Genomic DNA, 9,881 nt, shown 5'->3' on the forward strand with positions numbered 1-9,881 from the left:
TACAGTTAGAGTCTACACAGAATTCAATGTCCTCAGTACAAACAAAGACAATCCCGAGATACAACCCCATAGCAGGGTCACAGACGGAGATGTCTACATTGACAAGTCAGAATACAGGAGTAAGGTACCCTAGATGTCCAAATGTTCAACCAAGTCCAGATGCTGCATCAGTACCAGTTACCATAGGTCCAGTTAAACCATTGTTTGCCCAGGGAAATAATAAGAGCAGTGAACAGAAAATACGGAATCCAAGCATAGAAAGGGAGAGGTTCAATGAAAACACAGGAGTAATGACTCCCATGAGACCAACATTTGATGGAACAGGTCCGTTAATAGATTTGACTTATTTTAGGACTCCTCCAAATAATCAGGGAAGATTCGATATAGGTTCCAATCCAAGCATGGTAACAACAGAGACCCCCAGCCTAACGTTACAGCAAGTGCCCAGTGTAAGCAATAGCAACATTTCATCACACGGTTTGACAGCTCAGCAGCTAACTGAATGGTTAGAGAAGGTGAGTAGCACACAAGAAGATTCCAGTGGAGGAAGTACTCTGAATTTGACCAGGCTTAGACTAGAAGCAGACGACTCAATTGAAGGAACAATGGGAATAGACAGAATTGACTCATGCCATGAGGAAGAGTTGTGTTACCTGTGCAAACTGATTACCAGCAAAGCAGGAATAGTACATGAGAAATTAGCAGATCTGGCAGAGAAACATGACATAAAAATCGAGAAAACAGAGCGTTTAAAGAGGAGTTACAGATTAGAGTTTGGCTCAAAGAACTTTGAGAACATGAGAATATCGGGAATGAAGATTTGCCTTAGAGAATTAATTCAGAATATTCAAACATGGGGAGCTTTAGATAAGTGGGAAGGCAGATGGGTGAAGAAAAGAGACAAGAAGAAAAAGGATTCTGGGAATCGTACTGCGAATGTGCAGCAGGTTGAGGACCCAGTGAAAATATTACCAATGAGACAAATTCCGGGAGGAAACTTTGTTCATGGCCCTTGGAGCAGAAGTGACATATTGTTGTTTACCAGTGATTATCCCAGGTTGAGCGAGAAGCCAGTGGAATGGTACCAGCAAACAGGTTTGTGAAACTTGCATAATGCCTGTGGGAGGATTTAAACACCCTGTTAGAAATAGTAGTTCCAGCAGATGTATGGGTTGAATGCAAGAGGAGTGTAGGTTGGCCAACAAGAGAACCTCAGAGAGATCCTGCTACAGGTGCACCATCTCATGATGTAATGAAATATTACTATAAAGTGATCGAATTTTTGGAAACGAGAATTTTGCCCAAGAATATTGATTGGCAGAGAATAGACGGGACAGCTCAAGAAGGGAAAGAGTCGATACAGGCGTACTGTGAGAGATTGTTGCAGGCATTTAAACATTACAGTGGGACAGAAACAATTGAGCCGAAAGACATGATTAATTTTGTGTTTAGATTTGTTGCAGGGTTGAGACCTGAAATTAGGCAGATGATTAAGAGTCATTTAATTAGTTGTCAAGCAAAGCCGATTGATGAAGTGTTGCAGTATATAAAGTACTGTAGAGATGAGATTGAGATGAAGCAGAGAAAGTTGAAAGAAGAGGCGATGGTGATGCAGATTAAAGCAGCACAATCAGGGATACAGGGAAGTTTCCACAGCAGCAGCAGGGAAACGTGTGGTTGCAGAAATAGGCGAAAGGTAAAGGTAGTGGTGGAATTGGAAATGTGAACCGTGGTCCCAATTTGAATACTGTGGTTGTCAGGAATGACGTGCAAGGGATGAAGAGGATGTTACCTTGTCAAGCTTGCGGAGGCCTCAGATATTGGAAATGTGAGTGTCCGATGATAGGTCAGGAAGGTGTTGTTCAGCAGACGAATATGAGAGGACCAAGAATGAGGGGTCGAAATCCAAATTTCCAAAGGAATGTGAACCACATGCAAGGTTTTCAGCCTATACAAAAGATGCAAATGCCACGTTTCCAGATGCCCCAATCACAGCAATTGCAACCCCAAATCCAAAGGGTACCTAGGCAGCTAATTCAGATATTTCAAGCCCCAATTGAGCAGCAGCAGGTGATGCTTCCTCAGCAGGTCATAGGTCAAAGGCTTAACCAGAGTAATGACATGATACACCAATACCCACTACACAGTGAGGATGAAGCGAATGATGATTGTGTGAGTGAGATTTCAGATGAGGAGGAATGCATTCTAGCAGCTTCATTAGAAGTAGATCAGAAGGGCCCATACGTGAAGGAATAAGTTATGGGTCACAAAGTCTCATTTTTAGTCGACACAGGAACTACGCACTCTACCGTAAGGACTGCAGAAGTTCCAAACTTGCCTCTTTCAGGGAAAACAGTACAGATCGTGGGAGTTGCAAATCAGTATTTGACAAACCCAATAACAGAACCAGTTCAGGTTAAAATTGGTATCTTTGAAGGATTACCCAAATTCGTAGTTTGTGACTCAAGTCTGATATCCTTATTAGGAAGAGATTTGCAATGCAAAACAAGATGTTCCATTACTTGTTCAAACTATTGCATTCCCATCTAGATGAACTGTGACGATGAAGATGTCTTGCCTGCCAAAACAGATTGTGACACAGTCAATGAGAAGTACTCTTTGAACAGTTTCTTTCCAGTTTTTACAATATGAGATCTACCCTCTGACTTACAGGGAACAGTTCAAATGAAAGTGTGGGATTTTACAGGAAAAGATATTGGTCTAATCAAAGGTGTTGAGCCAGTTAAGGTCCCAGTCAAGCCAAATGGGATTTTTTCCCACATACCTCAATACCACATGACGCAGGGCAAAATTGAAGGGATTGCACAGATAATTGCAGAATTCGTAAACCAAGGTGTTTTAAAAGAAGTACAGAGCAGCCCATGTAACTCACCAATAATGCAATTACGAAAGCCTTGTGGGAAATTTCGAATTGTTCAGAATCTGAGGAATGTAAATGACATTGTGATTAAATGTTGTCTTGTGGTGCCAAATCCAGCAGTGATATTGTTTCAGATTCCATGCAATGCAGAATGGTTCACCATAGTGGACCTATCACAAGCATTCTTTTTTGTACTTCTTCATGAGGATAGTCAGTTTCTCTTTTGCTTTTAATTCATGAACAGTCTATTGTTGATGCAGAATTCCTCAAGGATTTTCAGAGTCACCATCCATTTTCTACCAGATATTGAAGAAGAATTTGGAGTCATTGGCTTGCCTTTCCAATCGACTTTGGTGCAGTACAATGATGATTTATTGCTTGCTTCAAAGACAAGAGAAGCATGCAAGAATGATACTACTGTTTTGTTAAATCACTTGGGAAAGAATGGACATAAAAGTGGTCATTATGACCCTTGCAGTCTTTCGACCGCCAGGGTTAATGTGGCGGTATCACCGCCAACAGGCTGACAGTGAAGACTGCCACATTATGAGTGTGACAGGTTGGCCGCCACATCTCCACCCATACCGCCATGGCGGTATGAACCGCCCAGCTGGAGATAGTCATCTCCGACCCGGCGGTCCACAGAGGACTGCCGGCGGTAATATGAGCTAGCCTCCCTTCATGGTTTCCGAGGCGGTAGCACCACTATGAAAACCATGGCGGTAGGGCTACCAGTGACAGGGAATTCCTTCCCTGTCACCGGTAGATGGCTCCCCTCCCCCACCAGCAATCACCTGGCCTCCCCACCCGCCTACAGTCACAGAACCACCCACCCCCACCCCAAACCCACCCCCTACCCACCTACTCACATAGCGCTCCCCTTCCCGCATACATGCATACAGACACCCACATGCACACCTATTCACCTACACTTCCAGACACGCATTCACTCCCACCCATCCATACACGCATTCACTCACAGATACTCACAGGCATCCATACATGCATTCACTCACACATACTCACACACATCCAGACCTCATACACACAAACAGCCAAACAGGTATACTCACATGCATACACTCTGACGTGCAGACACGCACTCACTTCAACATTCATACACACATTCACCCACACGCATACAACCACCCATACACCACAACACTCACAGTCACATTCACACATGCACACACACATTCATACATAAACGCAGACACCACACACTCACACACAACACTAACCACCCTCTCACCCACCTCCCCTGTTGGACGCCTGACTTACCTTGTCTGGCGAGGAAGTCGTCCGGCACGAAACGGAAAGGGGTTCTGCCACTGCCGGCAGCACCCCGCCAGCAGTACACATCCAGGCCATCTTAATGTTCATAATACAGCTGGCCTTTCATGTTTTTTTGCCATGAGCGTGATGCATGTTCTTTGTCTGTTATGACACAAGTCCGTGATGGTGTAAACCGCCCTGTAGCTTATTTTTCAGCTACTTTGGACCCAGTCACAGCAGCACTACCTGGCTGTTTGGGAACACTAAGAGCAGGATATGCTGTGTGCACAATTTCTGGTATACTTGAAGCAGCCTGGCTTCGAGGAGTGTATTCCACTCAGGTGGCTGAATTTGTCGCTCTCACTAGAGCATGACATGCTTTTGCACAGCTTAAAGTTACCATTTATACTGATAGTCAGTATGGATTTGGTATAGTCCATGACTTTAGCCAGCTATGGTCACAGAGAGGTTTCCTGACCCCTTCTGGTTCACCAGTTAGAAATGTTGAAAGAATCCATGATTTGTTACAAGCTTTACAAATGCCTGAAAAGATTGCTGTAGTGAAATGCAGTGCACAACTGAAATCACACATTTTTTTGTCAATGGGAAATGGATATGCAGATCAAGTCTCAAGGTTTTGCACCCTCAATTGTATATCTTACAAGGACAAATGAGAATTGTTACCAGAGGAAGACATATGTACCAATTTTGCCCTAAATGTGATTGACACTTGGGAAGAATTGAAAGCGCGTCAGGATAATGTTGACAAAGATGAGAAGAAAACATAGGCCAAATTGAAATGTGTTCAGCGAGAAGACTATGGCCCTCATTATGACACTGGGGGTAAATTCCGCTTACCGCCATGCTGACGGTCACCAACTTACTGCTGCGGTGGCGGATATCCGTTCACCATATTATGACACACACACACCAATCCGACAGAATACAGCCACATACACAAATTCGCCAGACCAAAGGTCAGTGATAAACTAGTGGTCCCAAAACCCACACTGTTACTCCAACAGAACAACATCCATCACATTATAACCCATGAATCACCACGACGGACATTCAACGGCAGTAAACCATTGGCGATACATACTGCTGCGCTCTCAATAGACACCTACATACAAAACAACACTACATTGGCCAATTAAAAAATCACCTGACACCCATACACACACCACACCCACACCATTATAAAACACACACCTACATTACCCACAACCCGTTATGAATACAAATCATTGGCACAAGACTGACACCAAGACCACTGCGTTAACTAGAGCCACGCACCACTCACACCCATACACCCCTCACGCACTCCACATCACACACCCCAACACATTACCCAACACGCCCTTACCAATACACATCACACAACACCCATGGCACCACAAAGGCACCCCTGTTTCACTGAGGAGGAGTTAAGGGTCATGGTGGAGGAAATCGTCAGGGTAGAGCCACAGCTGTTTGGAGCACAGGTGCAGCAAATATCAATAGCCAGGAAGATGGAGCTATGGCGGAGAATCATGGACAGGGTCAACACCGTGAGACAGCACCCAAGAACAAGCAAAGAGGTGGAATGACCTACGGGGGAAGGTACGTTCCATAGCAGCAAGACACCAGCTCGCTACACAGAGGACTGGTGGTGGACCACCACCTCCTCCACCACAACTCACAGCATGGGAGGAGCAAGTTTTGGCAATACTGCATCCTGAGGGCCTGGCCGGAGTCAGAGGAGGACTGGACTCTGGTAAGTCAACTTCAACAATTATAACCCCCAAACCTGCATGCAATCACATACCCTCACTCCCATCACTCCACTCCATCCCACACACTCCACCTTCACATCGCACTAATCCCAATGCCAAGCCCTGCATGCTGTACCAATGCATGGACACCTCTCACAGCCCTGAATGGACACTCATCACTAAAGCATGCACAGCATAGGTAAACTAACAATCCCGCCATAAACCAACATATACAAGTAAAAGCTGGCAGGGCAACACCAACCATAGAGGGGAAGCCAGGGATGTACAATATGTCATACACATGAAGCATAATTCATCATTTACATCCCCACAGGTACCCCAGTCAATGTCACTGGACAGGAGGTGCCATCACTATCCAGTCCCCCAACAGAAGAGGCCCACAGTGATGACAGTAACTCTGGTCTTCAGGATCTGGACAATCTACCTGGCCCATCAGGGACCACCTAACAGCCGGTCACCCAAGCCCAGTCACAGACCACCACAGAGCCTTCCCCATCAGGAACCAACACCACAGCACCTACCCAGCGTACCCAAACCTCTGTCCCCGGGACGAGTCAATCAACAGTGTGCCCACCTGTACAGGGACCCCAGGCCACACCTCGCCCCCAAGACAATCAGGGACCTGGGGTCAGTGGCAGTGGGCACACCGTTCCGGGGACAGAAGCACAGGTCCAGAGGGAAACTGGGAGGATTGCTGTGCGCCAGGGGGAGGACAGGAGCAGGGACCAACTCTCCAGGAGGCGCTCTCCGAGATCCTGGGAGCCTATCAACATTCCCAGGAAATGATGGGCCAGATCCTCGACAACATGCAGGAGAACAAGCGGCTGCAGGAGGGACAGTATCAGGAGATCAGGTAGGACTTGCAGGCCATCAACAACACCCTGACAGACATGGCATGGTGGCAGTATCACACCAGAGGGCCCCTGCCACCAGCTAGTCATCTGAACAGCCCTCCACTTCCGCTAGAGGCCAGGAGACCCTACCACAGGACCAACAGGCCACCAGCATCCCTCCCCCTGCAGAAGGTGAACCACTTCGCAAACATTCCCTGAGATCCAGACAGAAGCCAGAGACACTTGCCAAGACCAGCCAGGAAATGAGACTCTTCTGATTGTCCCCCTTGTGTCCCACTAAGTCACCATGTCCACCTTGAACTGCCATTGTTCCCCTTCCTATGTCTCCTTGGACAATGCACCTGTGCTACGAACAGACTGGAACAATACCCTGGACTTTCCTCTATCATCACCCCATCCCATGGCACTGTCCCCTCTATATATCGGGACTACAATAAACACCCTTTGATAAAAATCGCATTCGAGTATGTCATGTATTTCAAATATGTATTGATTGAAACAGCTACAACCATTGCAAATGAACTGTACATAGAATGAGCATAGAATTAATGACCTGTAGCTGGCTGTTGTGATCACACCAGGAGTATTTGTCAAATCACCAACATCTGCAAAATGAATAGCCAGAGGTAATATTAAGTGGCAGAGAAGTGGGAAATACTAGCATGCCACACAGAATACAACCACCTCACCTGTGTGTCATTGGAAGTTCTCACGGATCACAGATGTTCTGTTGTCCAAATCCTCATCCTCTGCCTCCTCATCCTCACTGTCCACATGGTCCACTGCTGCCACAGGGGCATCTCCAGTCTCCTCCTCCTGCAGAAAAGGTACATGCTGGCTGAAGGCCAGGTCGTTCAACATGCAGCATGCCACTACTATCTGGCAGACCTTCTTGGGTGAGCAGCACAGGGATCCACCTGTCAGATGGAGGCACCGGAACCTGGCCTTCAGGAGGTCCAAGGTCCTTTCACTGATCCTTCTGGTTCGCCCATGTGCCTCATTATAATGTTCTACTGCCCTTGTCCTGGCATTCCTCACCGGGGTCAGCAGCCATGATAGGTTTGGGTAACAAGAGTCACCTGCAAATACTGAGGGACAACATTTAGCCAAACACTATCCTATATGGCCAACACCATAGGCATACACCAACATATACTGGGTTGGAACCAGGGCTCACCTAATAGCCACACCCTGTGCCTCTGTAGTTGGGCATCATGCATCGACCCAGGATACTTAGCATTGACGTGGGAGATGTACTGGTCCACCAAGCACACCACCTGTACACTCATGGAGTGGAAACTCTTACGATTCCTGAACACCTGTTCATTGTGGCGGGGGAGACAAATGCTATATGTGGTTCATCAATCACACCAATTATATTGGGGATATGTCCCATTGCATAGAATCCGACCTTCACAGTGGCCAAATTCTCACCCTGGGGGAATACAATGTAGCTGCACATGTGTTTTATCAGGGCAGACAACACTCTTGTCAGCACTATTGAGAACATTGTCTGTCACATTCCTGCTGCCAAGCCCACTGACACTTGGAGAGAACCAGTTGCCAGGAAATGGAGAACTGATATCACTTGCACAAGAGGGGGGATCCCAGTGGACTGACAGATAGCAGATATCAGGTCAGGCTCCAATTGGGCACACAGCTCTGTGATTGTGGCCCTGTCCAGTCTATAGGTGAGGATAATGTGCCTGTCCTCCAGTGTGGCCAAGTCCACCAGGGGTCTGTACACAGGGGTATGTCTCGATCTCCTATTAATCCGCAGCGGTAGGTATCTAAGAGACAAAAGAGTGAGGAGGCTGTCACAAACTGAACAATGGAGCCATAACAGCAGTCCACAATCTGCAAATATGTTATGGGACAGAGTATTTTGTCAAGTATATGCCTATTTATCCCGTGACGCAGCATTAATCCAAATGCCTGTCACCCCCCCCCCGAAATAGCTACACCTGTCCTGTGTGGAGGGACAGGTGGAAGTGAGATAATGCCGTTGAGGTTGTGCTCTGTGGCGGTAGGCGGTCATGAACCACCATGCAACTCCTCTTTGGTTATAATTGGGCCCTATGGGGTACAGTGGCCAGTGGTGATCTACGCCGGCGGTGACGGTATGCACCTCCGCTGACGTGACCACCATTTTCTATCATATTCATCACTTGTTTCCTGACCTTCCATAGGAGAGGACCTACACTGCATGTGCTACTGTGACCTGTGTCTGGAACCTACCATGGCCTGTGTGACCGGTGAAAGGGCCCCAGCTTTCACTTCTGAGGAGTTGGAGAGACCGGTGGATGGGGTCATACCCCCGTACAGACTGCTGTATGTGCCTCCAGACCAACAGGTAAGTATACTGTGGGCACGATGCATGTGGCATGAATGTATGGAGTTGTGTGTGAAGGCATCGTGTACGGGGATGGGTGGGTGTCCTCTTGGAGGTGTACACGTTGTGTGCTGGGCTATGTGTGTGCCAATGGTGATGGAAACAGGTATGGTGGGCCATTCGTGTTACTGGCTGGACTGTTTGTCTAATGGTGTTCTCCTGTCTGTATTGCCTCTTCAGGTCAGCGCCTATCAAAAGAAGGGTATATGGTGTGCCATCACCAAGGAGGTGCAGACCCTGGGGGTCTATGGCAGGCAGAGCACTCACTGTCGCAAACGGTGGGAGGACCTGAGATGCCGGGCACGAAGACCGTGGAGGCGGAGGCCCAGCTGGGGATGGCCTCCCAACGAGGAAGGGGTGCCTATCAGACCCTGACCCCCTGGTGGCCTGCATACTGATGGTGGCCTATCATGAGCTGGATGGGCTCTTGAGGGTATCACAGCAGCCACAAGAGGGTGAGTACAGTGGCCATTGTTGAAGCTCACGGCTGGGTGGGTGGGATCCGGGTAGTGGTTTTGTGTCAGTGGGTGCCCCCTAGGCCAGGCCAGACATAGCAGCGTAGGTCCTCTGGTGGCTAAGGGTCTGAAGGCGAAATACTGCTTACCTAGCTTGTTAGCATCCACTACTGGTCAGGGCTGCGTGGGTCCCAGGTGTGCTGCAGTTGGCGGTGTGTGCCCCTCCTCATGCCTTGGTGGATAGCAATA

The sequence above is a fragment of the Pleurodeles waltl genome, chromosome 4_1, assembly GCF_031143425.1.
Source record: "Pleurodeles waltl isolate 20211129_DDA chromosome 4_1, aPleWal1.hap1.20221129, whole genome shotgun sequence".
Lineage (NCBI taxonomy): Eukaryota > Metazoa > Chordata > Amphibia > Caudata > Salamandridae > Pleurodeles > Pleurodeles waltl.